Below are 27,992 nucleotides of genomic sequence, written 5' to 3' on the forward strand. Positions count from 1 at the left end.
TTTTTGACATCGTACCATTTCACAGTTCCTGTGATTTTCACTGCTACAACTTCTCCTATCACATGCTTGCGTGTTTGTTGTGGCTTCTTGTCCCGCATGGTTGCTGCCTCGCCAACTCCAATGTCTCGGCTGGGCCCCTGCGTTGTGGCTGCTCCGCGCCCTCCGAGCGGCGCTGCTTCGGCGTGTGTCTGGGCTCTGCGCGGCCCCGCGCCCACGTCTCGGCTGGGCCCATGAGCGACGACCCCTGCTCTAGCACGCGTTTCGGCTAGGCGTGGCTCTGCTCCACCGCCACCGCCGTCAGCCGCCGCCCGCGCGCCGCCCCTCTCCGTTGGGTGTTCATGGGGCTTGCTCCACCATGCGCTGCGTGGGGCTGGGCGGGCACCACCGGGTCTCTCTGCTCCCGCTGTGCCTCGCTCTGCTGCCAGCACTGCAGCTCGTGTTACTCTGCCCGCGCGCAGGAATTGCCTCGCTGCTGCTCGGAGAGGGCTTAGTCCACGTGGCCTGGGTCGCACGGACTCTGAGGCAGGCTTCCCTTCCCCAGGACACATCTGGCATTGCTCAACAGTCTCGGTAATTAAATAATATTCACGAAAATATTCTTCCATTGGCATATATTTTGACTGAGAAATTAACAGTGTCCAAACGGTCTTCCAAAAGTCTTTGGTAAGAATTAAATCCCAAGAAACTTAGAAAAAGTTCTTAAACAACCATGCCAGGAAGTGTTTCAGTTCCTTTTGAGCTTGAATCAAGCTAAAATTTACAAATCGTTGTTCAAGAATCTTTTCAAGTTTAAGATAAATGTCCATATGCGGCTCTGAGAGCCAAGAGTCTTTCCACGGTTCCTCCATAGTTCAGATATGGAATAGCAAAAGAAAAACAAGAGAAATCCAGAGTTTCTAGGGTTTACTCACACATCAGTCACTTAGGGATCGGGGATCGTTCTGCTAGCAATTCTCTACCATTTCTTACAGTGGGGATACTGTAACACGATGTATCAGACAAGGCGGCCCGTGGAAAAGAAATATATATGGACCGATTCTTGATAGATGTTTCAGAGATGTTTATTTCTCCAGCCACATGGCTGAAGGTCTGCTGAGGAACTGTTGCAATCACGGGACCCAAGGGGCCTTGCCCGCTCAGGGGAACAAAAAACAACCAATGGGGAACGAGGCTGACCAAGGCCTAGGGAAACCCCGTGTCTCCCCCTGGGGCCCCTCTCCCAGGACCCCACGGCAGGGGAGGAGGGCCCCAACAAGTGTGACACAAACGCACTAGGACACACTCTGACACACCAGAGTTGGTGAATACACGCAGCCACTCACACACACAAAGCCGGATAGCTTCTGCAGCATCACTGGAGGCAAAGAGGCGGGAGGGGTCCTTTGTATAGAGATCCAAGGGGTTTATTTAGGTCCACGCTCGGAGGGATCCCGGGACAAAGAACCCAGACACACAGAGGGGTCCAGGGTTTTATCCAGGGCAGCACCGGGGGTGGGTAGAACATCAGAGACCAATTATCTGGGGGCCAAGGGGTGGAGAGGATGTGGAGTGACAGAACAGTGACCAGTGGGGAAGGCAAGGGGTGGAACAAGGGAACTGGGAACCAGTGGGGTATTAAGGAAAGGAGAACTATCTAGAACATGGACTTAAAAGGGGTAAAGGGGGTGGTCTTAGACCTCTGAGCCTGCCCACCAGCAGACCTCCACTGTTTTGGGGCCCTTTGCCTCCTTGGTCACTCCTGCGGTGGCCTCAACCACTGCAACATCTCCCCCTTCTTTACTTAAAAAGAAGGCTCTTCCCACAGCCCTCAACAAAAGCTCTTAAGACAACTAAAAAGAAATAAAACCAGAAAAATGATCAAAATCACCCATAGGGCGGTTTTGATAATTGAGGCCACCTAACCCGACAGTCCCCACTTTCCCAGGAGTCCGTCAAGCCATCCGCCTACATCCTTCTTTAGGTCTTTTATCTGGTCCTTCATCATCTGGATCATCACATGGATGCTCTGGCTATGTGAGGAAAGGTTTAAACAACAGAGTCCCTTGAACTCCTCGCAGCCATGGCTGTGTGACAGCAACAGGAAATCGATTGTAGCCCTGTTCTGGTGTGTGGCCTGCCTGGTGGTTTCCTCGTCTTAGAGGAACTGGCTGAGTGCACTCTATGTAAAATTGGCCTGCATACCAAGCCAGCACTCGAGGTGACCAATATCACCTAAGGCCTTGGTGGCCGCCATCTATAAAAGAAATAGGGACGCCATGGCCTTCTTTGTATGAGACCAATCGACAATTTCACTGTTACAATTTTTCATCTAATTGTTGAATAGATCTTTTTTAGTGGGCCAATTGAGTTCTGTTATGCCAATTGATAATTTGGGTTTTGCTGGGTGCTAGCAGGGTAAGCTGCCCGAGAGTGCATGGCCCTCCTCAAAGACGGGAAGGGATTCCAGCCCAAACCCTGTCTCCGCAAATAAGAAACACTCCCCGGGGGAGCACTCTGGGTTTGATAGTGGACGCTGACAGTGTGGGGCTGGTGTAATTGCACCAGTAGGCAGCATCATACTCTCTTTTCGTGGGGTTGACATCTTTGGTGTAACTCTTTTTGTGATGTGCCAATTTGAGCCACTCGGAGTTGGTTAATTTAAATTAGGTTAATTTAAATTAGGGAAGGCAGCAGGGGTACGCTGGCTGGGGGTGGCGCGGGTGAGATGTTCTTGTGGCCTGTCTACTTGCGCCAACGTCTCCTCCTCCAGGCAGCACTGGTCTCATCTTGTGGGGAGGCTGTCTCTCATGTCTTGCTTCCATCCTCTTCAGGCGTTGCTGCTGATGGTCCCAAGTAAGGCTTGACATTTCTTCCTGGCACCCACTTCAGTCCTGTCGGGGTGGAAACACAAGCATACGCCCTCCCCCAGGTAATGAGCTGGAAGGGCCCCTAATCTGGTGGCTCTCTGGGTCTTTGATCAACATCGGCGGTTGCTCCTTCAATTTAGCCTGAGTCGAATTGGTAAAGTGCCAGAATACGGGGGGGGGGGGGGGGGGGGGGGTTGGCTCTGAGAATGAGTTGTTCAAAAAGTTTATTGTGAAAAGAGCCTTACAGACTCCCACAATGGGAGAGTTAACCTCTGTCCCTCCACATTGTTGATCAAGGACCCTCTTGATGGTTTGATGGGCCCTTTCAACAATGGACTGTCCTGTGGGAGAATGGGGAATGCCCGTGGTGTGCCAGATGCCCCATGTGCTGAAAAACTCTTGAAGTTGTTTTGAAGTATAAGCAGGACCACTGTCCGTTTTAACTTCAGTGGGCACGCCCAGGGTGGCAAAGGCAAGAAAAAAATATTTGGTGACATCCTTTGCCTTTGTTATGATCCAGTTTTAAGGTTCTTAGAAATGCCTCTGCCTGAATTAAGGTGCAAATGAGACCATATGCCAGTGACAATAGTAAGGGTTTTATTTGATGGTAAATATGAGAGAGAGAAAGAAAGAAAGGAAGAAAGAAGTAGAAGATAGGTGGGGGGGACAGAAAGAGTGACAGGGACAGAATAAGGAAAATATCACCACTCCATGGATCCCAACGATGTTCATTGATCCTCTCCAGCGGGTCTTCTTGGTGGTGAAGGTCCCCCCAGAAAGCATAGAGTCCGATGGGTATATATGCTCAGGCTAGGTAGGCATGTCCGGCCATGTCCCCCTGGGGTGGGGGGTCAGTCTCTCACAGCAGACTCTGGATCTGTCACATCATGTGCAGTCCTGTCGGGCCAAGCCTCTCATGTGAAAGTCTCATGGATGTGGCCTGTGGGGTTGGGGGTTCCACAGCTGGGCCGGTTTGTGTAGTAGAGGATGGGTGTTTATTGTCTCTCACCAGAGGTTACACCATGCACCCAAAACCTCCTCCTCCCCCCTCAGTTGGGGGGAGTCTGTGTAAACCTGGCTTCTGTGAGCTGTGCTCTCTCCCCACCCCAAACTCAACCGGGGATAGTTGTGGCTGGTGGCTTTGGCCTTTTATGGATGCATACCTTTCCCTCAGCCTGAGATGACTGAAGGATAGGTTTCCCTTTATCTAAGCAACAGTTTGACTTTCAGTTCAAAGTTCCACTCTTAGGGAAGCTTCTTCAGTTGTAATTTCTTTATAATGAGCAAAAATTTATATCAATGTTTGAGGCATGAACTATTTTCAGTCTCTGACAGCCTTTTCTCCCACATGGGTGGATGCAAACATGGCCCCTGAGAAGGTGTCTATCGAGACGTGCACATATTTCAATCTCCCAAATTGGGGAACGTGTGTCACATCTGTTTGCCAGAGTTTGCAGCTCCGTAAGCCTCGGGTATTTATCCCTAAGCCTAATGATGGGACCTGGTAGCTCTGCCAGCTGGGACATGTCGCCACAATCGCCCTCGCTTGATCCCTGTGGAGATCAAACATCCTGATGAGGGCAGGAGCATTCTGGTGGAAAAATTGGTGGCTCAATTTTGCCTGTTGGAAAGTGTTGGGTACATTGGGTGTTAGTACCAGCACTGCCAGAGTGTCAGCTCTCCTGTTCCCCTCAGCGATGGGGCCTGGGAGATCAGTGTGTGACTGCACGTGCATCACATGAAAAGGTTGCTCTTGGTGGGAGAGTAGATAGACCAGTTTCGAAAGCAATTGGTACAGCTTTGGATTTGAAACCTCCTTCAACAAGGCATGCTCCACTCTGGCAGTTGCTCCAGCCACATAAGCTAAATCTGTGACCAGATTGAAGGGTTCCTGGAACCTCTCAAAAGCTCTAACCATGGCTGCCAATTCTGCAATTTGTGATGATCCTTCCACCACCTGGACATCAGACTTCCACGTCTGAGTCCAAAGATCCTGCCAAGTCATCACTGACTTGTGGGATGCTCCTGAGCCATTGGTAAAAACAGTTAGAGCTTTGAGTGGGGTTTTGCTTTGGAGCTCTTTTGGGGCCAGATTGAAAGTTGTGTTAAACAACTTATATTTCAGTTTGTGAATGGAAACTTGGCCTCGGTAGCTGTCCAAAGCGAACTGGAGGTGCTTGTTTGTCTGGAACAAATGCTCCAGGGCACCAACGGTCAGTGGCAAATGAATGCACATGAAGTCGCACCCAGCAAGGGTACGAGGCGAGCTCTGGCTCTCATGATTAATTGAGACCTCAATTCCTGTGGTGTGGTGATGGTCTTGGATGGCTGATGTGACAGGAAGATCCACTCTGTGATTAAGAGAGGGTCTTTCTGCGCTGCTTCCCACTGAAAAATAAGTCTGTGGTAATGAGAGTTACCCAAAATGATGTAGCTGAAGGGTAACCTCGGGTCTGTCCGGGGTGCCTGTCGAGAAGACAGGGCGAGCTGCACCTTACCAATGGCCTCCTGGGCCTCCACAGTGATGGTTCGTGGCGAGTCCAGGTCCTCGCATCCCTTCAGGAGATCGAACAGGGGAGTGAGGTCCTCTGTCGTAACACCTAGCAGGGGACGGACCCAGTTGATGGAACCTCAGAGTTGATGGAGGTCTTGCAGCATCCTTGGGTCATCCCGGAATGTCAGCTGCTGGGGTATGATGGTCTGTTCACTGATGTGGAGTCCCAGGTAGGTCCATGGGCAGGTACGCTGGATCTTCTCAAGATGAACTTCAAATCCTGCCTTCTCGACTTGGACAGTCTTTTCCATTGTCAAGTCCAGTAATTGTTCCTCCGGTGCACGTCAGGATGTCATCCATATAGTGGAGGATTATTGATTTTGGGAATGACTTCCGGACTGGGGACAGGACACGAGCAACGTACCACTGGCAGATGGAGGGGGAGTTCTTCAGGCCTTGCGGCAGAACTTGCCAGTGGTACCTGCGCATTGGGGCTTGCCAGTTTATAGATAGAATAGAGAAGGCGAATTGGGGGCCATTAGCAGGTGTAGGGGGATATTGAAAAAACAGTCCTTCAGGTCTATAACGGCAAGCTTCCACTGCCAAGGCAACATCGAGGGCGAGGGTAGGCCTGGTTTCAGGGGACCCATATCCTCAATTATCTCATTGATTTTACGGAGGTTGTGGAGGAGCCTCTACCTGTCCTTGCCTGGTTTCTTCAGCACAAAGACAGGGGAGTTCCAAGGGCTATTAGATGGTACAATATGATCCTTGGAAAACTGCTTCTCCACGAGGGACTTGAGAGCGCTCAATCTTTTCTGGGATAAGGGCCACTGGTCCACCCACACTGAGGTGTCCATCTTTCCTGTAAGCCGCAGGGTGGTGTGGTCTGCAGTGACCCTGACTAAAAATCCCAGGATGGAGGTGGGATTTCCAATCAAGTCCCCCATTGGGATAAAAGGTCCCTGCCCCAAAGCGTAAACCCCTAGTTGATGACAAATGGCCGGACGGACGCAACGTGACCATCCGAGCCCTTGATGATGATGTTCTTAGCGCTCCACGTGGAAGCCGCCGACCCCCCTATCCTGGTGACCCTCCCATTTACCGGCTTCAAGCCCCATTCTTTGGGCCACTCGGCACTGGAGACCACGGTGATATGGGCTCCAGTGTTGACCATTCCGGTCAGGGTGGTCGTGGAGTGCCCATTGTGCAGTCTGCAGTTTATCGTTGGTTTGTCCTGTCCCACAATTTACGCCCACCATATGGATGGGGTCCTGTGGCACCGGGGATAGTCGTCTGGGTCATGACCGCCTATGCGACCACCTGTCCTATAGGAAGGAACCAGGGAGGGTTCCGGCAGGAAACTAGAATGGTAATGTCTCTGCCTGGTTCCAGCCTTTTGATCTCAGGAACCACAAACAGTTAAGGTTGGCCCCACACAGGGTCTCCCAAGATCAAAATGTCTGTGTCCATGTCCATGTCCGAGAGTGTGTTTGCCTTTGCTGAAATTTGCCACTGAGACCCCGTGGTGAATTGAATTGGAGAGGCACTCACCAGGGTCAAGCATATTCTTGCTTCCCCTTGCAGCGATGTTTTTGCACAGTCACAGTCCAGGTATGGGGTAGCAGGACAGGGAGAAACGGCTGGTGAATTTCTGTCCTGACGTGGGGCCGTCCTGCGCTCTAGTGCCTGTTTCCCTGGTGTCCCTGGTGATGCTGTCTGCAGGACGAGTAATCTGAAACAACAGACTTGGAATCCTGATTAGATTTCTTGGGCTCAGGGCAGTTTTTGGCAAAATGTCCCAAATTCCCGCAGTTGTAACAGTGGGGCTTGTTTTTAAAGTTTTTGTTACTGGGCATGGCCCCCACCACTCCTCCCATTGGTGCTGGCGAAGAGGTAACTTCTATGGTGGCCAGCCTCGTGCAGGCCTCGATCATTTGATCGAGGGTGGGGGTCGGGTCCAATGGGAGGGCTCTCAGCACTTGTTGACAGCACTCGTTGGCATTTGCCCTCACCAACACACAGAGCAGCTCTCGCTGGGCCTCTATGTTCTTGACTTGCCTCCCCATTGACTCTTTCAACCGATCAACGAATTTAACGAATGTTTCTCCCAGGGCCTGCTTAACATGAGAGAAGCTTACGGATGGGGTAACATCTGTGGAGGTGAGCGACAACGCTCGCTCAGCCATTTTCTTTAGGTCCCCCAGGACCGGCTGCAGCAATTGGAGGGCCTGGTCTTGGGGCTTTTCCAGGTTACCTTCACCACAAAGGTGTTCCATGGTTAGATGGTTCCTGGTGGGATCCCTCTGATAGCATGAGAGGAGATCCCGGAGTAATCTCCTCCATGTCCTTTCCCACAGCAGGTATTCTGCTGGGGAAAGGAGACACAACATGATGGTCTTGATATCATGTGGAACCAGGGTGTTAGTGGTGAAGGTAGCCTGTACCAGGCTTTTGAAATAGGAGGATTCCCTCCCAAACTCCTTGCCTGCCTTGCACGGCTCCTTTAAATGTGTATATTGGAATGGCTCCAATCGAGGGTTCCCTGCACTGGTATACAAAACCGAGGCAGCCATAAATCCTCCTTCTCGGCCCACCTCCCGGTTCTTGACATTCCTATTTCCAGCCCCAAGAGCGTGGGAACCGGAAGGGGTAGCGTGGGAACCTGGAGCGGGTTGGTTCCCAGCGGCAGAGCCACCGATGGAGGGGGTGGGAACTTGGGTGGAGCCCGTAACCGGAAGGAGATTCCTGGAGACAGGGGAGGGATCCGACGCGGTTACACCCATGGACGTCACAAGGGGTGAAGACAAGGAGGAGCTGCACATTTCGGTGGGAAAATGGGATAGGGAAGGGGACAAAATGGTGGATCTGGCCACGCAGTCGGCGCCATTTTGTGGAGCCACCGGGGAGGACACAACTGGGAAAGAGGGCGCAGGGTGGAGTGTGGTGGCCGGTGAACATACATTACAAGGGACAGAGAGTTCTCAGTAAGACGGGTCCCTAGTACCATAAGAACCACTTTATGTTAGGGTGACCAGAAAGGCTTCTCCCAGGATGCTTGTTCTGTTATGTTAATCTATCCCCGTTTGAATTCCCTGGTTGGCTGTTAGCCTCTACCCCTTGTCACTCCCCCAGAGCTCCCCCATTTGTCCCCGTTCCCTAGTCCTGCCTTTTCCTCGCCCCTGGATAAAACTGTGAGCTTTGGGATCATGTTCGTATTTGCCTCTGCAGCCTTCGACAGTGTAGAAGCAATAAATGCTTCTGCCGGAATGCACGCAAATGCCCTTCTTGACTCTTTGCTACCAACTATATTACTGAACCCACCCATGCATCTGTGGGGGCACGTGGGACCCCACGGAGCCGGGTAAGGATGGTATTAGAGGAGGGTTGAGGGAGAGCCCAGGGCAGCATGGCAAGTACTGTCCTAGAAGGGGAGCTGAGCAGACCAAAAAGGGTCAGAGGGACGATAGCACCCCTGCGCCGAGTGGCGGGCTACCCCCTCTGATCCCCCCAGAAATGGGTTAGTGGGGTGCGGAGCACAGGGAGAGGGCAGAGGTAGAGGGGCAACTTCAACAAAGGGATTCAAACTACCTGACACTCCCAACTCCTTCCCCGCACCCTTAACTGATTTATAAATTAAAACCAACAAGGGAAAAAACTTCCTCACCGAATCAGCCCCATTTCTTTTTAAAACTGTTAACTTCTCCCCAACTTTATCCCAGAACTCAAGCAATTTAACTGATTTAACCAACACATTAGGAAAAAAACTGAAAGATCCATTGCACAAAATGTTTTAAAAGACCCTTAGAGAACTTAAATCTTCACGCTTTAAGGGAACCTGCAACTTGGATGTACACCTCCCTTTGGGGACAGGACAGCCTAGCACCCATCTTCCCCAGAAAAACCTCATCCACCACCGAGAGGAAAGGAAAAAACCCTCAAAGGCACCCCGTGGAGCTTCACTCACTAAAACGCTGAGTCCCGACTCCAAAGCTCCCACGGGAACAAAAGAGGCTCTCGGCAGGGTCCCCCGGCTTCGACTGGTCCCTCTCCCCAAGAGGGGTATTGGTCATCTCTCAGAACAGGTCCGATAAAACTTGGACCTGTCTTCGGAGACGTGGCTGCCCTGAACGCAAACTCCTGACAGCCTCCAGCTGTCAGGGACGATTTCCGGGACTCTCCACAGAGGTCCCGTTCAGGCGCCACGTGACGTGGCATGTGGGAGGGAGCAGAAAGAGTGTCACGTCCGTCCCAATAGCATCCTTGACAGAGTGGCCCAGGGGGTGCCACGCAAACGCACTAGGACACACTCTGACACACCAGAGTTGGTGAATACACGCAGCCACTCATGTACACAGAGCCGAATAGCTTCTGCAGCGTCGCCGGAGGCAAAGAGGTGGGAAGGGTCCTTTGTATAGAGATCCAAGGGGTTTATTTAGGTCCATGCTCGGAGGGATCCCGGGACAAAGAACCCAGACACACAGAGGGGTCCAGGGTTTTATCCAGGGCAGCACCGGGGGTGGGTAGAACATCAGAAACCAATTATCTGGGGGCCAAGGGGTGGAGAGGATGTGGGGTGACAGAACAGTGACCAGTGGGGAAGGCAAGGGGTGGAACAAGGGAACTGGGAACCAGTGGGGTATTAAGGAAAGGAGAACTATCTAGAACATGGACTTAAAAGGGGTAAAGGGGGTGGTCTTAGACCTCTGAGCCTGCCCACCAGCAGACCTCCACTGTTTTGGGGCCCTGTGCCTCCTTGGTCACTCCTGTGGTGACCTCAACCACTGCAACAGAAGACAACAAAAAGAGGGGTTTTTAATATATTAATGGCAAAAGGTAGTGCAGAAAAAAACATCTTCCAGTCACAGGATGAGGATGGTCACCTCACAAACAGGCACAGAGACAGGGCAAAGGTATTTAACGCTTTCTTTGTCTCTATCTTCAACACTGATGATGGACCGAGGGGGTCTCAGAGCCCTGAGCTGGAGGAACATGGCTGTGAGAATGATCAACTCCCAGTAAACACCTGAAATTGTGTGGGATCTGCTGCTCCAGCTGGATCCCTATAAGTCTATGGGGCCTGATGGGATTAATCTGAGAATACTCAAAGAGCTGACTGGTGCTATCACAAGACATCTCTAAATGATTTTTGAACAGTCTTCAAAATATGGAGAGGTCCCAGTGGACTGGAAGCTAGCAAATGTTTTCCTAAATTTAAAGGTTGAGAATGATGACCCTGGAAACTATAGGCCTGTTGAATCAGGGGGAGGGGGGGGAGCAGAGGTTAAATGATTTGCTAAGAAGCTGTTTGTTAAAAACAATGCATACAGCTTGCTCAACACTTATTGTGCCTACCAAAGCAGAATGAGAAGATATGCCTATTGATAAGGGGAAGGAATCTTGACCAAAGATCCTGTTTTTGAACCTAAAACTACCTTAAACCAGCCTTGAAGTTTGGACTTGGGCCAGGAACATAAAGAGCATGCGCAGGTAAGCAAGGTGAAAAGTTCAGCATGAAGAAGACTCTTTATTCATCTGAGGAGGACTCTTACTTCATCTCGGAGACCCCTGCCTGCGACCACCAGAAGACACTGCGCAAGTGCAAAGCAGATGTAAATTACTTTTGGGCTCATTATAATACGAAGTGAGGCTAGGCAGGGCTAGGAAATGAATATGTATAGGCATATTGGGAAACTCAATGAATATGTAACTTGTAACCCGATATATACCAAGCTGAATGCAGCTGTTGGCACACATGACTTTGGAGGAGCTATCCCCCATGCGTCCCAGCGCTGGAATAAACATACCTACTTTACTACTTATTCTAGTAGTGGAGTCTTTTCCAAATATCACTGTCAGTGTCATTTCAGTGCCTGGTAGAATTATGGAGAAGATTATTCTGGGAGGTATTGAAAAATACCTGAAGGACAACACGGTCATTGGTCACAGCCAGCATGGCGTCATGAGAGGAAAGTCTTGTTTATCAAACCTGATTTCTTTTTATGACAAGGTAACCCACCTAGTTGATCAAGGGAAGCCAGTTGATGTAATCTTTTTGGATTTCAGCAAAGCTTTTGATACTGTCTCTCCCAGAATTCTTCTGAACAAAATGTCCAGCACACAGCTGGATAAACACATCATGCTATGGGTGAGCAACTGGCTCACAGGTCAGGCACAGATGGTTACAGTAAATGGGATGACATCAGGCTGGTGACCGGTCACCAGTGGGGTTCTGTAGGGCTCCATATTAGGTCCAGTTCTTTTCAACATCTTTCAACCTGGATTCAGGACTTGAAGGTATGCTGAGTAAGTTTTCTAACAACACTAAATTGGGAGGGGCTGTGTTGGGGTTTAGGATTTTTCCTTTTGTTTCTTTCTCTCATGGAATTTTGTCCCATCTGTTGCTAAGAAACGATAACGACCGATACTTAAGAGAGGCAAAAGAAGTTGCCATGGGAAGGGTGCGGCTGGCTACTCTCTTAGCTGGGGGGTTTCTCTTGGAGGGGCAGAGATACCGTGAGATTTGAGCTGGGGAAAAGGGGGCTGTGTGCAGTTCCTAGGCCTCTTGCTCTCTGGGCATTCGGAGGGGAAGCAGGCTGCGGTCGCTGTGGGGGGAATTCGCCACCACTCCAAGGATCCGTCTCCTGCTGACTTCTCCTACCCCCGTCTGCCATTACCACGTGAGGGAGATGCGACTGAACTCACACCACAGTGCCCCCTGCAGCCGAGAGGGAATCATTGCGCCTGCCCTGCCTACTGGGAGCCTGCCATGGCCCCTGCCGACTGTGACCGTAACTATATCAAAGGGGAAATTGCTTAAAGAGCGGGAAGAGACTGTTTATTGGATTTTCTGTTCTTTTTTGTTGTTGTTACTGAAAGGAATGAGAGAGATTTTGTCTTTACAAACAAACAGTGGGTCTGCTAACCCATAAAAGCTAGATACTGAGAGGTCAAAGAAACAATGGGAGGAATTCCACTGATGAAAGGAGTGAGAGGGATTTGTCTTTCCAAACAAACTGTGGGTTTGCTGATAGGTAAAGACAGATACTGAGAGACAAAAGAAGCAATGGAAAGAACCATAAATTCCATAGGAAAAGAAAAAAGGGGGGGTATACATTCGAAGGGGGTCTGTATTAAGCGATTCAGGAAGTCTGTACCTCTCAAGTACCTCAGCCAATGGGGAAAGAGAGAGGGAAATGCAGCTGGGAAATTGGGATAAAAAGGAGGCTGAGTCCTCTAACAATTTGAGAGACTCCAGGGGAATGCCCCATGGCCTCTCCCTTTATTCAAATAAAGTTACAGAACTCCTCTGTCTCCTTTTTGGATATAAACCTCTGGTGCTTGTGGATTAATTTTCCTGACATTACCATTGTTGTTGTTTGTTTGCCTTGTTATACATACACATACTAGTAAAGAACTGTTATTCCTTTTCCCATATCTTTGCCTGAAAAGCCCTGTAATTTCAAAGTTATAATAATTTGGAGGGAGGGGGGGGGGGTCATATCCTCCATTCCAAGGGAGGTTCCCGCCTTCCTTGGCAGACACCTGTCTTTCAAACCAAAACAAGTTGCCAACTCTCTTGAGGGCAGAGAGGCCCTGCAGAGAGACCTTGACAAATTAGAGGACTGGGCAATCACCAACCGTATGAAGCTTAACCAAGGCAAGTGCTGGATTCTACACCTGGAATGGGACAACCCTGGGTGTATGGACAGACTGGGGAACGAGAGGCTGGAGAGCAGCATTGCGGAAAGGGATCTGTCGGTACTGGATGATGGAAAGTTGAATATGTGTCAGCAGTGCCCTGGCAGCCAGGAAGGCCAAACATATTGATGCCTTTTTCAACCTAGAAATGAAACAACACACACTTTTGAGATAATATTAATATAGGAGGTAATATAAAAGTGGATCTTTATTGGAACTCCAGGGGCAGTTATGGAAGAATGTCCACAAAAGCCCACCCCGATGGGGGTGAATACAGTTTTATAAGTTTGGCAAATTATCATAATTGATAAAAAGCACCAATTAGGAGAACAAGTGGTGATGCAATTTCCCCCAGGTCAAGCCCCTTCTCTGGAGCCCCCCCTTGGTACTACCTGTACTTTGTTTATGAAAATATGTCTCAAAGAGTTGTTCTCGACCTTGGTAGCCAGGGAGAACCAAGATAGGATAAGGGCCCTTGAATTTGTTTTGTCTTTCTTACTAGGGAAAGGGCATGGAAAATTACTGGGAAAACTAGCCACTAATACAATAGGCTACAAATATATGTGTACAGAATACAGAAAATACATAAGAACAAAACAGGCAAAAACCAAAATGGCATCAATATCCTGGGGGGCATAAGGCACAGCATTGCCAGCTGGGCAAGGAAGGGGATTGTCCTATTACTGCAGGCCACCCGTTGGGGTGATTGGCTAAAATCCTAAAACATCCATTGTCAAAATATTTTTCTACTATACCATAAACAAGACTTTTCAAGGTTGCAGGTGGCTTGGTTGTTTACATACTCTGCTACCTCTTCTGTAAGAGAGAAAAGTCTCTCATGGGCTTAGAAAGAAGCAAGAAAATTCTTGCTAGCAGCATTTTTGTGTCCACATCCCCTCAAGGCCCTTCACCATCTTTGTTGCCGTCCTTTGGGATGCTTTCTAATAGCTCTGTATCCTTCTTATATTATGGTGCCCAAAACTGCACACAGTACTCAAGGTGAGGGTGCACCAGTGCACAGTCGAGTGGGACAATGTAGATACAAAAATGCTGCTAGCAAGGATTTTCTTGCTATTTTCTAAGTCCGCGAGAGACTTTTCTCTCTCATTAAGAGATTAGCAGAAGTTCTATAAACTGTGAACACCTGCGACCTTGTAGAACTATGTTTATGGTACAGTAGAAAAATATTTTGACAATGGATGTTTAGGATTTCTAGCCAATCCACCCAGGGTGTGGCTTATCCTTTGTCCAATTAGACTATGAAGAAAAAAATCAATAAAAGAGTTTGTAAAATAACTAAATAAATCAATCTTGCTGCACAATTCCTGCCTGTTGGATTTTCTCTCCTCCTCCCTATGGCTGTGGGATACAGTAATATTTGGTGCATGCCGACATGATCTGCATGCTGCAACGTGTCCTGCACGCTGCTAGCCAAGCCGAATTTCTTTAGAGGTACGCTGTTCCCTTCACTCCCTCCGGACCGGGATGTCCAAAAGGACTGAGAAAATGGTGAACAGCGGCTTAAAAACTGACGCTGTGCTAACAGTCTGGAAAGGTGTTTTCAGTATAATGCACACCTCCATTCCTGAGAGCTCACTTTGTGAGTTATTAGACTGGGCTGCCCTGCACTGCATTTCCCGGGACAGAGACACCGCCCTGGATTTTGGGCCGTGGCAGGAGCTCGGCTGTGCAATCCGGCACGAGCTTCCATTTGGGGATCCGGCAGTGGTGGAATTATTGCGTGCTTGGCGATTTTTATTTAATCTGGTGATAGACCTTGACTGTGGCAACAGAGCTGGCTCGCCTGTTTCGGTGGCAAGCGAAGGAGAGATATCCGAAGGGGACCCCACTGACCTGGCTTCAGGGGCGTGTGGTGGTGGACCCGAAAAATCCCCTCCCAGCTCCACAGGCGGAGAATGCCCCGGAGCCTGCACCGGGTCACCCTGCACAGTCGCAGGACTCCGTGCCCCCCAAGGACCACGCACCGGCAGAGCAACAGGTGGGGGTGTGTGGGCAGCGGGGTGGCGCTTAGCCTGCCCTGCCATTTGGCTCAGCAGTGGTCGCTGCTTTTCCAGGGCCGCGGTTCAGTGGGCTGGCATCCTGGACCGCCATGGCTGCTCCTAGCCGGGCTGCGCAGGCGCCTGCCGCACCGAGGATGCCCGGATGGACGTCTTTGTCTGGCATAGCCCCGGACAATACTGCGCATGCATCTACTGTACCGAGAATGCCCGGATGTGGGCCACCCCCCTCCGCAGCGCTGGACGGTGCTGTGGAAAAGCAGAACCGAGCAATTGACCTTCTAATACAGCATCTGCCTTTGTTGGCTGAATTGCCAAATATCTAGCGGCAGCTATCAGAACTGCCAAATATATCACGGCAGCTGTCGGAACTGCTCAGGTTGCAAAAGCAGCTGCTGCAGCTGCCGGAGGCACCCCGCCACACAGGGTGCGCTGGGCCCGTGCCGCCTGCACCACCCGTGCTGCCTGCGAGAGACGTGGCTCCGAACCCGGAAGTGGCGCGGCCAGCGGCTCCCAACCCGGAACCTGCGGCGGCAGCGGCGATCCCTGCATTACCCGCTGTCACGGCACCGGCACTCCAGCTGCCAGCGGAGCCGAGACCAGCGATGGCAGCGCAGGAGGTGGCAGCGGCTCTAGGCGCTGCCGCAGCACAGGAGACAGCCGCAGCTCCGAGGGTGACAGCAGCACCGGAGATGGCCGCGGCAGCTCCAGTACCGGGTCGGTCGAAAACGGCTGAGACTGCATCCCGAAAAGAAGCTGCAGTACAAAACACGGCACAGCTGACTGCAGCCTCTGCTGTCAGTTTCTCTTCTGGTCAGCTCATTCCTGCCAGCCCACCTCTGTTTCCTCACGGCACCTCAAAGTTGCCTTTACCCGATGATTCCTCATTGGGCAGTGAGACAGAGGAGGTTTTGGCCCCGGGGCGTAAAGCTGCTATAGCTGGGCGGCGAAAGAAAAGGCTGCTCCGGTCTCGCCCTTGGACCTTTCTGGACTGCACTGTGACAGTGCGTCCGACCCACTACAATCGTTTATTGGAGTCAGTTAAGATGGACGAGGGTGACTGGAAGTTATTGGAAACACTTGGGATGCCAAACAGATTTGAGGATTCTGGGAGTAATCAGGAAGCTGTTACACTGCATCCTGAGGCTGTGCCAGTAGTTCAGGATGGTAGTGACTCCCCAAAAGGGGAGATCCAAGCTTTCCCAGTGTATAAGGCTCTCCCAAATTCTGGCGAGCGTGATAAGCATGAGGAAATTGCTTGGAAGGTTGCACAGGATCTGCATTTCAAGGTGGCACAACATGGGCTAGGTTCTGCTGAGGTTATGCAAATAATAAGGGTGATAAATACAGATTTGCTTTCTCCATTTGATATCAGACACTTAGGTCAAATTCTATTACAACCTGTACAATTTGGAGTTTTTGAGAAAACCTGGAGAAAGCTGGCCAACAAGACTGCATTAGGGAATATGCAGCTCTCTGCTGACGATCCTAGACGTGCAGTGGGAACGAATGCTCTTATGGGGACTGGTCCCTTCTCTGATCCCAGCCTACAGGGTATCTTTCCCTCTAGCGTCCTGCAGCAAGCTCAACAGGTCGGCATGGCTGCCCTGTTGAAAACCATAGAGTTGTCTGTGCCTAGAGAGCGATATACTGAAATAGTTCAAGGGAGATCAGAGTCATACCTCTCTTTTGTAGAAAAAGTCGCTGCTTCTCTCGAGAAGCAGGTTGACTATGACGGGTTAAGGCAGTTGTTGTTAAAGCAGTTAGTGAGAGACAACGCAAATGAAGAGTGCAGAAAAATCATAGATGCCTTACAAGGAGAACCTGATGTTGCGGACATGGTCGAGGCCTGTTCTAAGGTGGGATCTGGAAACCAGAAAAGGTCTGCTTTGGCTGCACTTCTGCAGCCTGTTCACGCATCTTCTGATCGTGAACCAAAGCAACCCAAACGTGTGGGAAAACATAAACAGCCTAAGCCAAGCCAAAAAGAGAACACACTGATCCCCCAGTGCAAGAGGTGTGGCAGACCAGGGCATTGCTCCGACTATTGTAGATCTCTGACTCATGCTGACGGTCGACCTTTGTCCGGAAACTTCCACCGGGGTGCAAGGAGGGGGAATTGCCCTCCAATGCAGTCGCTCCCCCAGAGAGTGGCACAGGTACAGGCACAGGCCTACTCAGCCACCCTAGAGACAGCACCTAGGAATCAGACAGTTTTGATGTCCACACCGCAGCAGCAGTCGTCTTAGACTCTAGCGGTATTTATAAGGTTCCCTTGGATGCATATGGACCCTTAGCCCAGGGATACAGTGCGATGCTGGTGGGAAAACCTGATGTTACCCATCGAGGAATCTTAGTGCACTCAGGAGTTATTGACGCTGACTTTAAAGGTCAGATTTGCGCTATGGTCTCCACGCAAAAACCCCCTGTCACTATTCCTGAAAAGACCTGCCTTGCTAAATTAGTGCCTTTTAAGTCTTGTGTCCCCAGGATAGAACAACAAACTCACAGAGATAGCAGCAGTGGATCTCCGGGACTTCCGCAGGCCTTCTGGACTGCAGACATCTCTGACCAAAGGCCACAGATGACATGTACCCTGATCCTGCTGAACGCCCGTCCGCCCCAGACTCAGCTTCGAGGTTTGATTGATATGGGTGCTGATGTAACTATCATCTCCTTCTCTGCATGGCCTCCCTCATGGCCTTTAGCCCCTGTGGGATCGGCCATTGCAGGAGTAGGAGGAACCACACAGAGCTATTTAAGTGAATGGCCTGTGGTGGTGGTAAAGGACACAGAGGGGCACACAGCTACCATTAGGCCTTATGTCACTACCACTTCCCTTAACCTTTGAGGATGGGATGTGTTGGCAGCTTGGGGAATATGGATTGGGACAAATTTTTAATAGGGGTCACTGTGCGTAAGGGCGCACAGTATCCTACACTGCCTTTGCGGTGGCTGACTAACACACCAATCTTTGAGCTGCAGCGGCCCCTTCCAAAGGAGAAGTTAGATGCCCTTCATCAGCTGGTTCAGGAACAGTTACAACAGGGGCACATTGAACCTTCTACTAGCCCCTGGAACACTCCCATTTTCGTAATTAAGAAGAAATCAGGGAAATGTAGGATCTCCAGAAAGTTAATGCAGTAATGGAAGGTATGGGGGCATTGCAGCCTGGCATGCCCTCTCCCACCATGATTCCTACGGGATGGGACATCCTGATCATTGATTTAAAGGATTGTTTTTTCACAATTCCTTTGCATCCTGATGACAAACCAAAATTTGCCTTTATTGTGCCTGCCATTTAGAATGCTGAACCTGCTAAGAGATACCAACAGAAGGTCCTCCCTCAAGGGATGAGGAACAGCCCAATTATCTGTCAGTGGTATGTCGCCCAAGCTTTAGCCGGAGTTCGCAAGCAGTTTCCTGATGCACGCTGCTACCATTACATGGATGATATCCTGGTAGAAGTATCCACCCAGGACAAGCTGCTGAGAATACAGCCTCAGCTGCTCGCTGCTCTGCATGCCTATAGATTAGAGGTAGCTCCGGAGAAAGTTCAACAGCATCCTCCTTGGAAATATTTAGGAGTGAAAATTTTGCACCAAACTATCCAACGCCAAGAGGTGCGATTCCTAGATTCGATTAAAACCTTGAATGATGCTCAGAAACTGCTGGGTGTCATCAATTGGTTACGACCTTATTTAGGTCTAACTGCGAAGCAACTTTCCCCACTTTTTAATACATTAAAAGGGGATCCCAATCTGAATTCACCCCAGGAGTTGACTCCAGAAGCGTGACAAGCGCTGTTTCCGCTTGTCAGGTTTATTGAGTGGATCCCTCCATTGCTATCACTGTTTACATTACTATTCCAGACCTCCATCCTACAGGTATCATTGGCCAGTGGAATGCACAATGGCCTGATCCTTTGCATATCTTAGAATGGGTCTTTTTGCCTCATCAGCCGAAAAGGACTGCAACCACAGTGTTTGAATTGGTCGCCTCTCTGATAATCAAATGCTGTTAACGGTGTTTGCAACAGATGGCTGTGGATCCTGCAGTAATTGTCATTCCAATCTCGAGGGAATACTTTGAGTGGAGCCTTATCCATAGTGCTCCTTTGCAAAGTGCGCTGCAAAACTTTTCAGGGCAGATCACTTACCATCTGCCCAGCCAGAAATTACTGCAGTTGGCAAAATTCACCATACTTTCCTTGTGGCCGAGAAACAGCCGAGTGCTGGTGCAAGGACCCACTGTCTTTACGGATGGTTCTGGGAAAACTGGGAAAGCCATCATTGCCTGGAAGGAGGGATTGGAATGGCAGGTGATGAAGGAACACGAATCAGGCTTTGCTCAGTTAGTTGAATTAAGGGCTGTTAGCATGGCTTTTCAGCGATTCTCACAGGAACCTTTGAATTTGGTTACTGACTCTGCTTATGTAGCAGATATCACCCAACGCTTAGATTGTTCACTTCTGAAGGAGGTGAACAATGTGGCTCTGTTTTCACTGTTGCAAACCTTGTGGTCTGCAATTCAGGCTCGAGTGCATCCATATTACATTCTGCACATTCGAAGCCACACCAATTTACCAGATTTTCTAACAGAAGGCAATGCCAGGGCTGACATGCTGGCCAACCCTGCGTGGGTAGGGCCTCAGCCTGACAAAATTGCACAAGCCAAGTCATCGCACGGTTTCTTCCATCAAAGTGCACACACCCGGCAGAAGCAGTTTCATTTAACACCAACCGAAGCACGTGACATTGTCAGCGCTTGTTCTGACTGTCACGGACTCGCTGCGCCTTTGCCAGCAGGGGTAAACCCCAGAGGGCTAAAAGCCTTGCAGATTTAGCAAACGGATGTAACACACATCCCTGAATTTGGTTGGCTTAAATATGTGCACGTGTCTATTGACACTTTCTCCTCAGCTATGTGGGCTACTGCTCACACTGGAGAGAAGGGCCGTGATGTCATTGTCCATTGGAAATTGGCTTTCTCAGTCCTGGGTGTGCCAGCTTCAGTGAAGACCGATAATGGTCCTGCCTATGCCTCGGAGAAGATGCGGCAGTTCTTGCACCTATGGGGTGTAGACCATACCTTTGGTATCCCACATTCTCCTACTGGCCAAGCTATTGTTGAACGCGCTCGTGGTACTTTGAAGCGTGTTTTGGAAAAACAAAAAAGGGGGAATGCATGGAGAAACCCCACAGAGCCAACTAGAAAAAGCTTTGTATACAATTAATCACCTTACAGTACCACAAAATTCAAATAATCCTGTTATTCTGAATCATTTTCTCTCATTGCAGTCTGCAGGCGAGACACAACTGCCTTGGGCAGAAGTCTGGGTACGGAATTTACTCACTAACCAGGGGGAAGGCCCTCATGAGCTTATCATTTGGGGTCGTGGATATGCTTGTATTTCCACAGATACTGGGGTACGGTGGCTACCTGCAAAATGTTTTCACCTTGACCTACGGCACCAGAGGCAGAACAGGCAACCTCCAAATGATGACCAGAATGCCAACCATCCAAATGGTGGCCAGAATGTAGATCATCAGCCTAATGACTCTTCTGATGATGACCAGGATGTCAACCATCAGGGGATGGTCCTTCTACAAGCAGAGACTGGGATGGTCCTTCTACAAGCAGAGACTGAACTTTAAATTTCTTGTTATGGAGTCAGGTAGTTAAAGCCTTAAAGACATAATTAAAATAGAAATAACTGATGTAAATTTCTATTTAGGATTCATAGTAGAATTGTTACCTTATAAAACAAAAAGGGGGAATTGCGGATACAAAAATGCTGCTAGCAAGAATTTTCTTGCTTCTTTCTAAGTCCATGGGATACTTTTCTCTCTCATGAAGAGATTAGCAGAAGTTCTATAAACTATGAACACCTGTGACCTTGTAGAACTATGTTTATGGTACAGTAGAAAAATATTTTGACAATGGATGTTTAGGATTTTTAGCCAATCACCCCAAGGGGTGGCTTATCCTTTGTCCAATTAGACTATGAAGAAAAAAATCAATAAAAGAGTTTGTAAAATAACTAAATAAATCAATCTTGCTGCACAATTCCTGCCTGTTGGATCTTCTCTCCTCCTCCCTATGGCTGCAGGATATGGTAATATTTGGTACAGTAATAAGGGGAAGCCATATGAGCTGCAGCTGAGGTCACTCGATCTGTTCAGTCTGGAGAAGAGGAGACTGAGGGGAGACCTCATTGCGGTCTTCAACTTCCTCATGAGGGGAAGTGGAGGGGAAGGCACTGATCTCTCTCTGGTGATCAGTGACAGGACTCACGGGAACAGCATGAAGCTTAGCCAGGTAAGGTTTAGGTTACATATTAGTAAAGGTCCTTCACCCAGAGGGTGGTTGGGCGCTGGAACTGGCTCCGCTGGGAAGTAGTCACAGCACCAAGCCTGCCAGAGTTCATGAAGTGTTTGGGCAACCCTCTCAGGCACATGTTGTGATTCTTGGGGTTGTCCTGAGCAGAGTCAGGAGTTGGACTCCATGATCTTTGTGGGTCCCTTCCGACTCAGCATATTCTATGATTCTGTGATTCCTTGATTCTAAAATTTCTTGTTCCTTTAGACATTATAAGCACCTATGGAAGAGAAAGGGGATTAATAGAAGACAGCTTAAAAGGAAAAAAGTCTCAGTAAAGAAATAAATATTTCTTAAAATCAATTCTCAAGAATCCATGTGCAGGGAAAAAGACAAAAGACAAAAATAATCTAAAATGGACACTTTATCATTGTGCATTTCTTTTCAGGATTGACTTCTCATTTCCATTAACATTAATACTACCTTTAACATGTCATAGGTTTGCAAGCATAGTCTCGGAAGTGATGTCCGTGCCAAGGGGTGCTTACAGTTCCCCCCTCCATGACCTATCAGATGGCCAGTTTGAATACGGACAAATCTTTAAGCCACTTAAATTTGTGACCGCCTCTGTGATACACACTTATTAAAATAGACAAACTCCCCACCTAAGCTCTCTCTCGTTTCCGGCGCTGGGACAGGTGGCTGCGGGGCCCGAGCGGGGGGCAGTGGGCTTGGCCCCTGCTCAGGCCAGGCTGGGCCGGGCCACGGCTCCAGGATGACCCCCCCCCCCCGCCCCAGCAGGGCTGTGGGCAGCCAGACCGGCTCTGCTTCTCCCCCCCCTGCCCCCCCTCCCCCCCCCCCCCCCACTGGCCCACTGCAGCCAAGATTTCAGCAAAGGCGGCACTGATGTCTGGCAGAGGTCAGGTGACCAACAGTGATAAGCCACATTCCAGCTGCAAGGCTGCAAGGACGAGGTGAGATTAACCCTTTTAGTGCTGTGAAGAGCTGAAAACCTGAGGGAAGAGAGAGGAGATGCTTAAAGCTGAAAGTCTGTTGTGAAGCTATGATATATCAGAGTATCCCGTTGTAATTCCATGAAGATATGGGGGGTGGAGTGTTCAACTCGTAAGCAAAAGCACCTGCGCTGAGATAGGCAGATGCTGACGCAGCTGTAATTTGATGAGAAGTTTGAACAGGGAGAGATGGAAGACATGAGGACTTTTGCTCCAAATGGGAAAGGAGAAAACCTCAGTTCCTAGAGATGCTCCCAGAGATAGTCCTAAAGATGAAGATGGGGAAGACCCTTTGCTCCCAGGGAAGGAGAAGGGCCTCTGTTTTTGTTTCTGAACGGCTCAACCTTAAAATTGTACCCCAAAAAACTTCAGGAGTGGACCCTCGAAAGCAGTTGCGGGAAAAAGCTGCAAGTTGGGGGAAGGGACTCACATGCGAGCAAAGAGACTCCTCTTCCTAAATGGACTGAACAATATTTGGAAGTGGGCGGCTGTCTCGTTGTGATACTGTTTTCATAGCACGAGCAAGAAGAGACTTCTCTTTCTAAATGGACTGAACAAGGTTATTATGGAAGTGGTAAACAGACTGAACATCTTAAGGGTTGTCTTTTTACATTGTCAGTGGGAGAAGGGAGGAAGGTGGGGGGAGGAGGAGAGTTCTGAAGGTGTGGCATAATTTTTTTTTTCTTCTTTTAGGTCTGTTAATAAACTTCTTTATATTCTTTCAAAGTTGGTGCCTGCTTTGCATTTCTCCTAATTCTTATCTCACCGAAGATAAACAGTAATGAGTATTTTAGACCAAACCACTACAAACATCAGCAGCTTTAAAAAAGGAAATATGCTTGCCAGAATTAAATATATTTAAACATAAGTATCAAATACAGATCAGTTTTCTTGAGCAGCCACCTTCTGATGATGGAAAAGGAGTATTTGGGAAGTCAGACCAAGTGCTTAGTCCTGCTTCCATTTAAAGCAGTGAGAAATAAGGGCCAAACTCTAAAGAACTTGAATATTAAAAAAAAAAAAAAAATTCGGGGAAGCTAATGCAAATGAAATGGCTCCCTGATTCATTTGCATTCTGGACAATTAGATATCTTTTTCTAATGAGACCCTTTTTTTCCCCCACATTCTTATATAGCTGTCCTGGTTCCAGCTGGGACAGGGTTCATTTTTGCAGTAGCCAGAAGGGGCATGGCTGGGACCCTGAGGTTATTCTCTACCACCTCACATAATTTCCAGGGGTGGGGGAAGGGGGTCCCTTCAGGGTCACACAGCATTGCGTAGTTGGGTATTGTCAGGGGTTCTGCATGGTGAGCAACCGTGTATGAATCATTTGCCTCTTTTACACTGTTATTAATATTGTTACTGTTACTGTTCGTTTTCTTATCTCATTGCTGTTTCCAGTAAATTGCTCTTATCTCAGCCAGAGATCTTTACCTTTTATGCCTCCAACTCTCTTCTCTGCCCCACTCCAGGAGAGGGGAAACATGGGAATGATCAAGCAGTGTGTGGTTTGGAGTGTTTAGGTGGTGTTTTGCTTATTGATGCAATTAGCGAAGGGATGGGAACAAAACAACGACTTATTTAGAGATAAGCTTATTTATTACATGGATGATAAGCAAATAACCAAGATAAGCATAGAAAGGCAATGCATCAGATCATTACTACAGGTTACAGCTAGTGATTAAGAAAAGATACATCACCAATTTCCCTAATACATTGCCATCATCCTGGTCTGTACTTCAGCTGAGAAGCCCTGTTGCAGCAAAGGACCAGAAAAACCCTCTCAGTAACTGGGAAATCCTATGCAGTGCATCCAGTTGTAAGTGAGGTCTCTGACCTTGATGCAAGTTGGTCCCACTTTTATATTGTTACTTGTATAAGTGTATGTGATTAGATGTTTCCTTTGGAACTTTGTGGTCTGGCACACCTGTCTGCTGGCCAGGTGCCCAGGTATGTCTGAGCACTCAGTTCCTGTTTTCCTAAAATTGCATATGTTGTTTTGAAAAGATACATACGTTTGAAAGTTCATACAGTGGTCAGCTTGAGAGTTTACATAGTCAGCATTGGTTCAGGCTCTACATAAGTCCTACCACATCAGGTGGGAACATTAAATTGGGGAATACCATTCCTAGATAATGACAGGCTAATTTGGGGCCAAATGTGAGGCATGAAGGCTTGAGATAACAACAGATCTGACCAGAGTGGATTGGCAACAAATTTGATGTAATTATTTTTTGTATTAGGTAGAGAACCATTGGTCACAATGTTGCTTGGTCTGACCATGTGGTTGTAGTACCTAACTCTGTATATACTCCCATATATGAATCACGTGTTCCTCAGGGTGCTATTTTTCAGAGCAGGGAGAGGGATCAAGACTGTTTTGTTGCTGTACTGTGTGATATCAGCTTTGTGACATGATAACATCGAGGGCAATGAGGGTAATTTGGGATATGTATTCAGTGTTGGTCTCCTGCCCTGGCTCTGGGTGCTACCTCTGCGAGCCCATTATAATCATACCCAGACAGTAGGGAGAACAAGGGAGGATGATTTTCCCCAGCTTTTCACTTCCTTTTCCTCCTTCAGGCATGTTATAACAGCTTTTGAGGATTTTGAATTCCCTTTGGATGTTAGGGAAAGCATGTTCTTGTTGCTAGGTTTCCCAGGTCTCCTCAGTGCAGTCTGCACAACATTTAGAGTCAAGAAAGACATTTCTAGGGAGTTATTCAGAGATCTGCCCCAAGGGTGGATAGTCATAACTAGCATACAGTGTGAGAGAAAATGGCAAGCTATTGAAGGACTTCTCTCCTCCAATGGTTTGGAAGTTCACCCCTGAACAACTACAGGACCCTGACATAGTGACAGAATATTTGAAAGAAAAATGCTGTGGCGGTTCCAGAGAGGCACAAAGTTATGCAATGTGCTGGGCCCTGGCCAGTATTTATTGGACACAGTTCAATACTAGACAGCACTCTCAGGGGGAGGAGGAGGAAAGCAGACCAACAGGCACTGTGGTCATTCAAACTGCAGCTAAATGAGAGGAACAACCCATGCTGATAGAAGTCGCCCCTATACAAAAGAAGAAATCCAAGACCAAATCAGCTCACTTCGTGAGGAATGAAGAGGGAGCAGGACCCTCAGAACAGGAGGAAGAGGCAGGGACAGAGACAATCACCTGATCCCTATCCCTGGGTGAGCTGCAAGATATGTATTATGGGTTAGCAAGCATAGTCCCAGAAGTGATGTCCTTGCTAAGGGGTGCTTACAGCTTCCTCTGTGACCTGATAGAACCTATCAGATGGACAGTTTGAATATGGACAATTCTTTAAGCCACTTAAAGTTGTGACCGTCTCTGCGATCCACACTTAAGAATAGGAAATCCCGAGGCAGAGTCTGGGACAGGTGGCTGCGGGCCCTGTGTGGGGGTCAGCGGGCCCGGCCGAGGCCCTGCTAGGGCCAGGCCGGGCCACGGCCATCCTGGAGCTGTGCGGCCCTGTTCCAGCAGCGGAACCTCCCCACAGCAGGGCTGTGGGCAGCCGGAGTGGCTCTGCTCCCCCCCTCTCCAGTGCTGCCAAGATTTAGCTGAAGCTGCACTGCTGTCTGGCAGAGGTCAGGTGACCCACAGCGATAAGCTTCATTCCAGCTGCAAGGCCTAGGTGAGATTAACCCTTTTAGTGCTGTGAAGAGCTGAAAACCTGAGGGAAGAGAAAGAGGAGATGCTTAAAGCTGAAATTCTGTTGTAAAGCTATGATATATCAGAGCACCCACTGTAATTTCATGAAGGCATGGGGGGTGGAGCGTTCAACTTGTACGTGCAAGCAAAAGCACCTGCGCTGAGATAGGCAGATGCTGATGCAGCTGTAATTTGATGAGAAGTTTGAACAGGGAGAGATGGAAGACATGAGGACTTTTGCTCCAAACGGGAAAGGAGAAAACCTCAGTTCCTAGAGATGCTCCCAGAGATAGTCCTAGAGATGACCATGAGGAAGACCCTTTACTCCCAGGGAAGGAGAAGGGCCTCTGTTCTTAGAGATGAAATGCTCCCAGAGATGGGTGAAGAGAACTTTTGTTTCTGAATGGCTCAGTCTTAAAATTGTGCCCCAAAAGCCTTCAAGAGTGGACCCTCGAAAGCAGTTGTGGGAAAAGCTGCAAGTCGGGGGGGGAAGGGACTCACATGCGAACAGAGAACCAACCCAGGCGGCTGTCCTGTTGTGATAATGTTTTCATAGAATGGACAAGAGAGACTCCTCTTCCTAAATGAACTAAACAAGGTTATTATGGAACTGATAAACAGACTGAACATCTCAAGGGTTTTCTTTTTACATTGTCAGTGGGAGACGGGAGGAAGGTGGGGGGAGAAGTGTTCTGAAGGTGTGGTATGATTTTTTTTTCTTCTTTAGGTCTGTTAATAAACTTCTTTATAGTCTTTCAAGTTTTGTGCCTGCTTTGTGTTTCTCCTAGTTCTTATCTCACAGAAGATAAACAGTAATGAGTATTTTGGACCAAACCACTACACTAAATTGGTGTTTTGCCCGGTTACAAACCAAACCCTCTACAGTATGCAAAAAGATTTTAGCTGCCAGGCAGGTGATCCCCTGGTGACCTGGCTGCTCCAATGCTGGGATATCACAGCCCATGATATGAAACTAGCCAGTAATGAAGCCAAGCAACTAGGATCCCTGTCCCATGATGTGGTCATTGACAAGGGGATTGGGAAGAGAACAGAAACTCCTAGCCTCTGGAGGCAACTCCTGTCAAGCATGAGGGAAAGGTGTTCTCTCAAGGATGATTAGGGGTGTGCCCAGGTAGGTGGAATGCCTTGGAGACAGGTATCCAGCACCTGAGAGAATTGGCTGTGCTGGAGGTAATCCATAGGGATTCAAATAATGAACAGTCCCCTGTAGATTCAGATGAGGTCCAGTGTATACAATCCATGGGATGGAAGTTTGTATGGAGAGCACCATCATCTTATGTCAATGAAAGAAGGAGAATAAGCAGTGCTTCAGGTGACTACCTGACTCCGACAATATCAAAATTATCTCTTCCTCCCTACTGACCTGTGCCTCAGCTGTGGAAAGACTGTCCAAGACTGCGGAGAGAGTTGAAAGACTTGAGCAAGCTAGAAAGGAAATGTCCTATGCCCTGCCAGTAGAGACTAGAGTCTTTGCTATTGGGAGCAAGCACCATCCTGTGCAAGAGATAGGGTACACACCACGAGGTAACCTGTGGTTTTATCTGCATGACCACAGAAGTGGTCAGGGTTAGGGTTTCCATCCCATTAGGAAGTGGGATGGAAAACCCACCTCTCCTCTAGCAGCATGGGTACATGAGTTGAGAGGAAGGATAACCTCCATAGGAAATTCTTCAAGGATAAATGCTGCTCCAGTTTCCAGTGGGCAAGTCCTCAGACAGAATAGAAGCATTGATGTTACTTCCAATCTTCTTGAAGGGGCCTCCAGTTCATAGTTACAAGAAGTGAGCAACGACTACTATGACCAGAAGTAGAGGCGCCCTGCCTCCAGCCAGGTGGGGGAAAGGGACAATCGGATCTATTGAACTGTGTGGATCCAATGGCCTGGCACATCAGACCCACAAGAGTATA

The sequence above is a fragment of the Coloeus monedula genome (assembly GCF_965178545.1).
Source record: "Coloeus monedula genome assembly, chromosome: W".
Taxonomy (NCBI): Eukaryota; Metazoa; Chordata; class Aves; order Passeriformes; family Corvidae; genus Coloeus; species Coloeus monedula.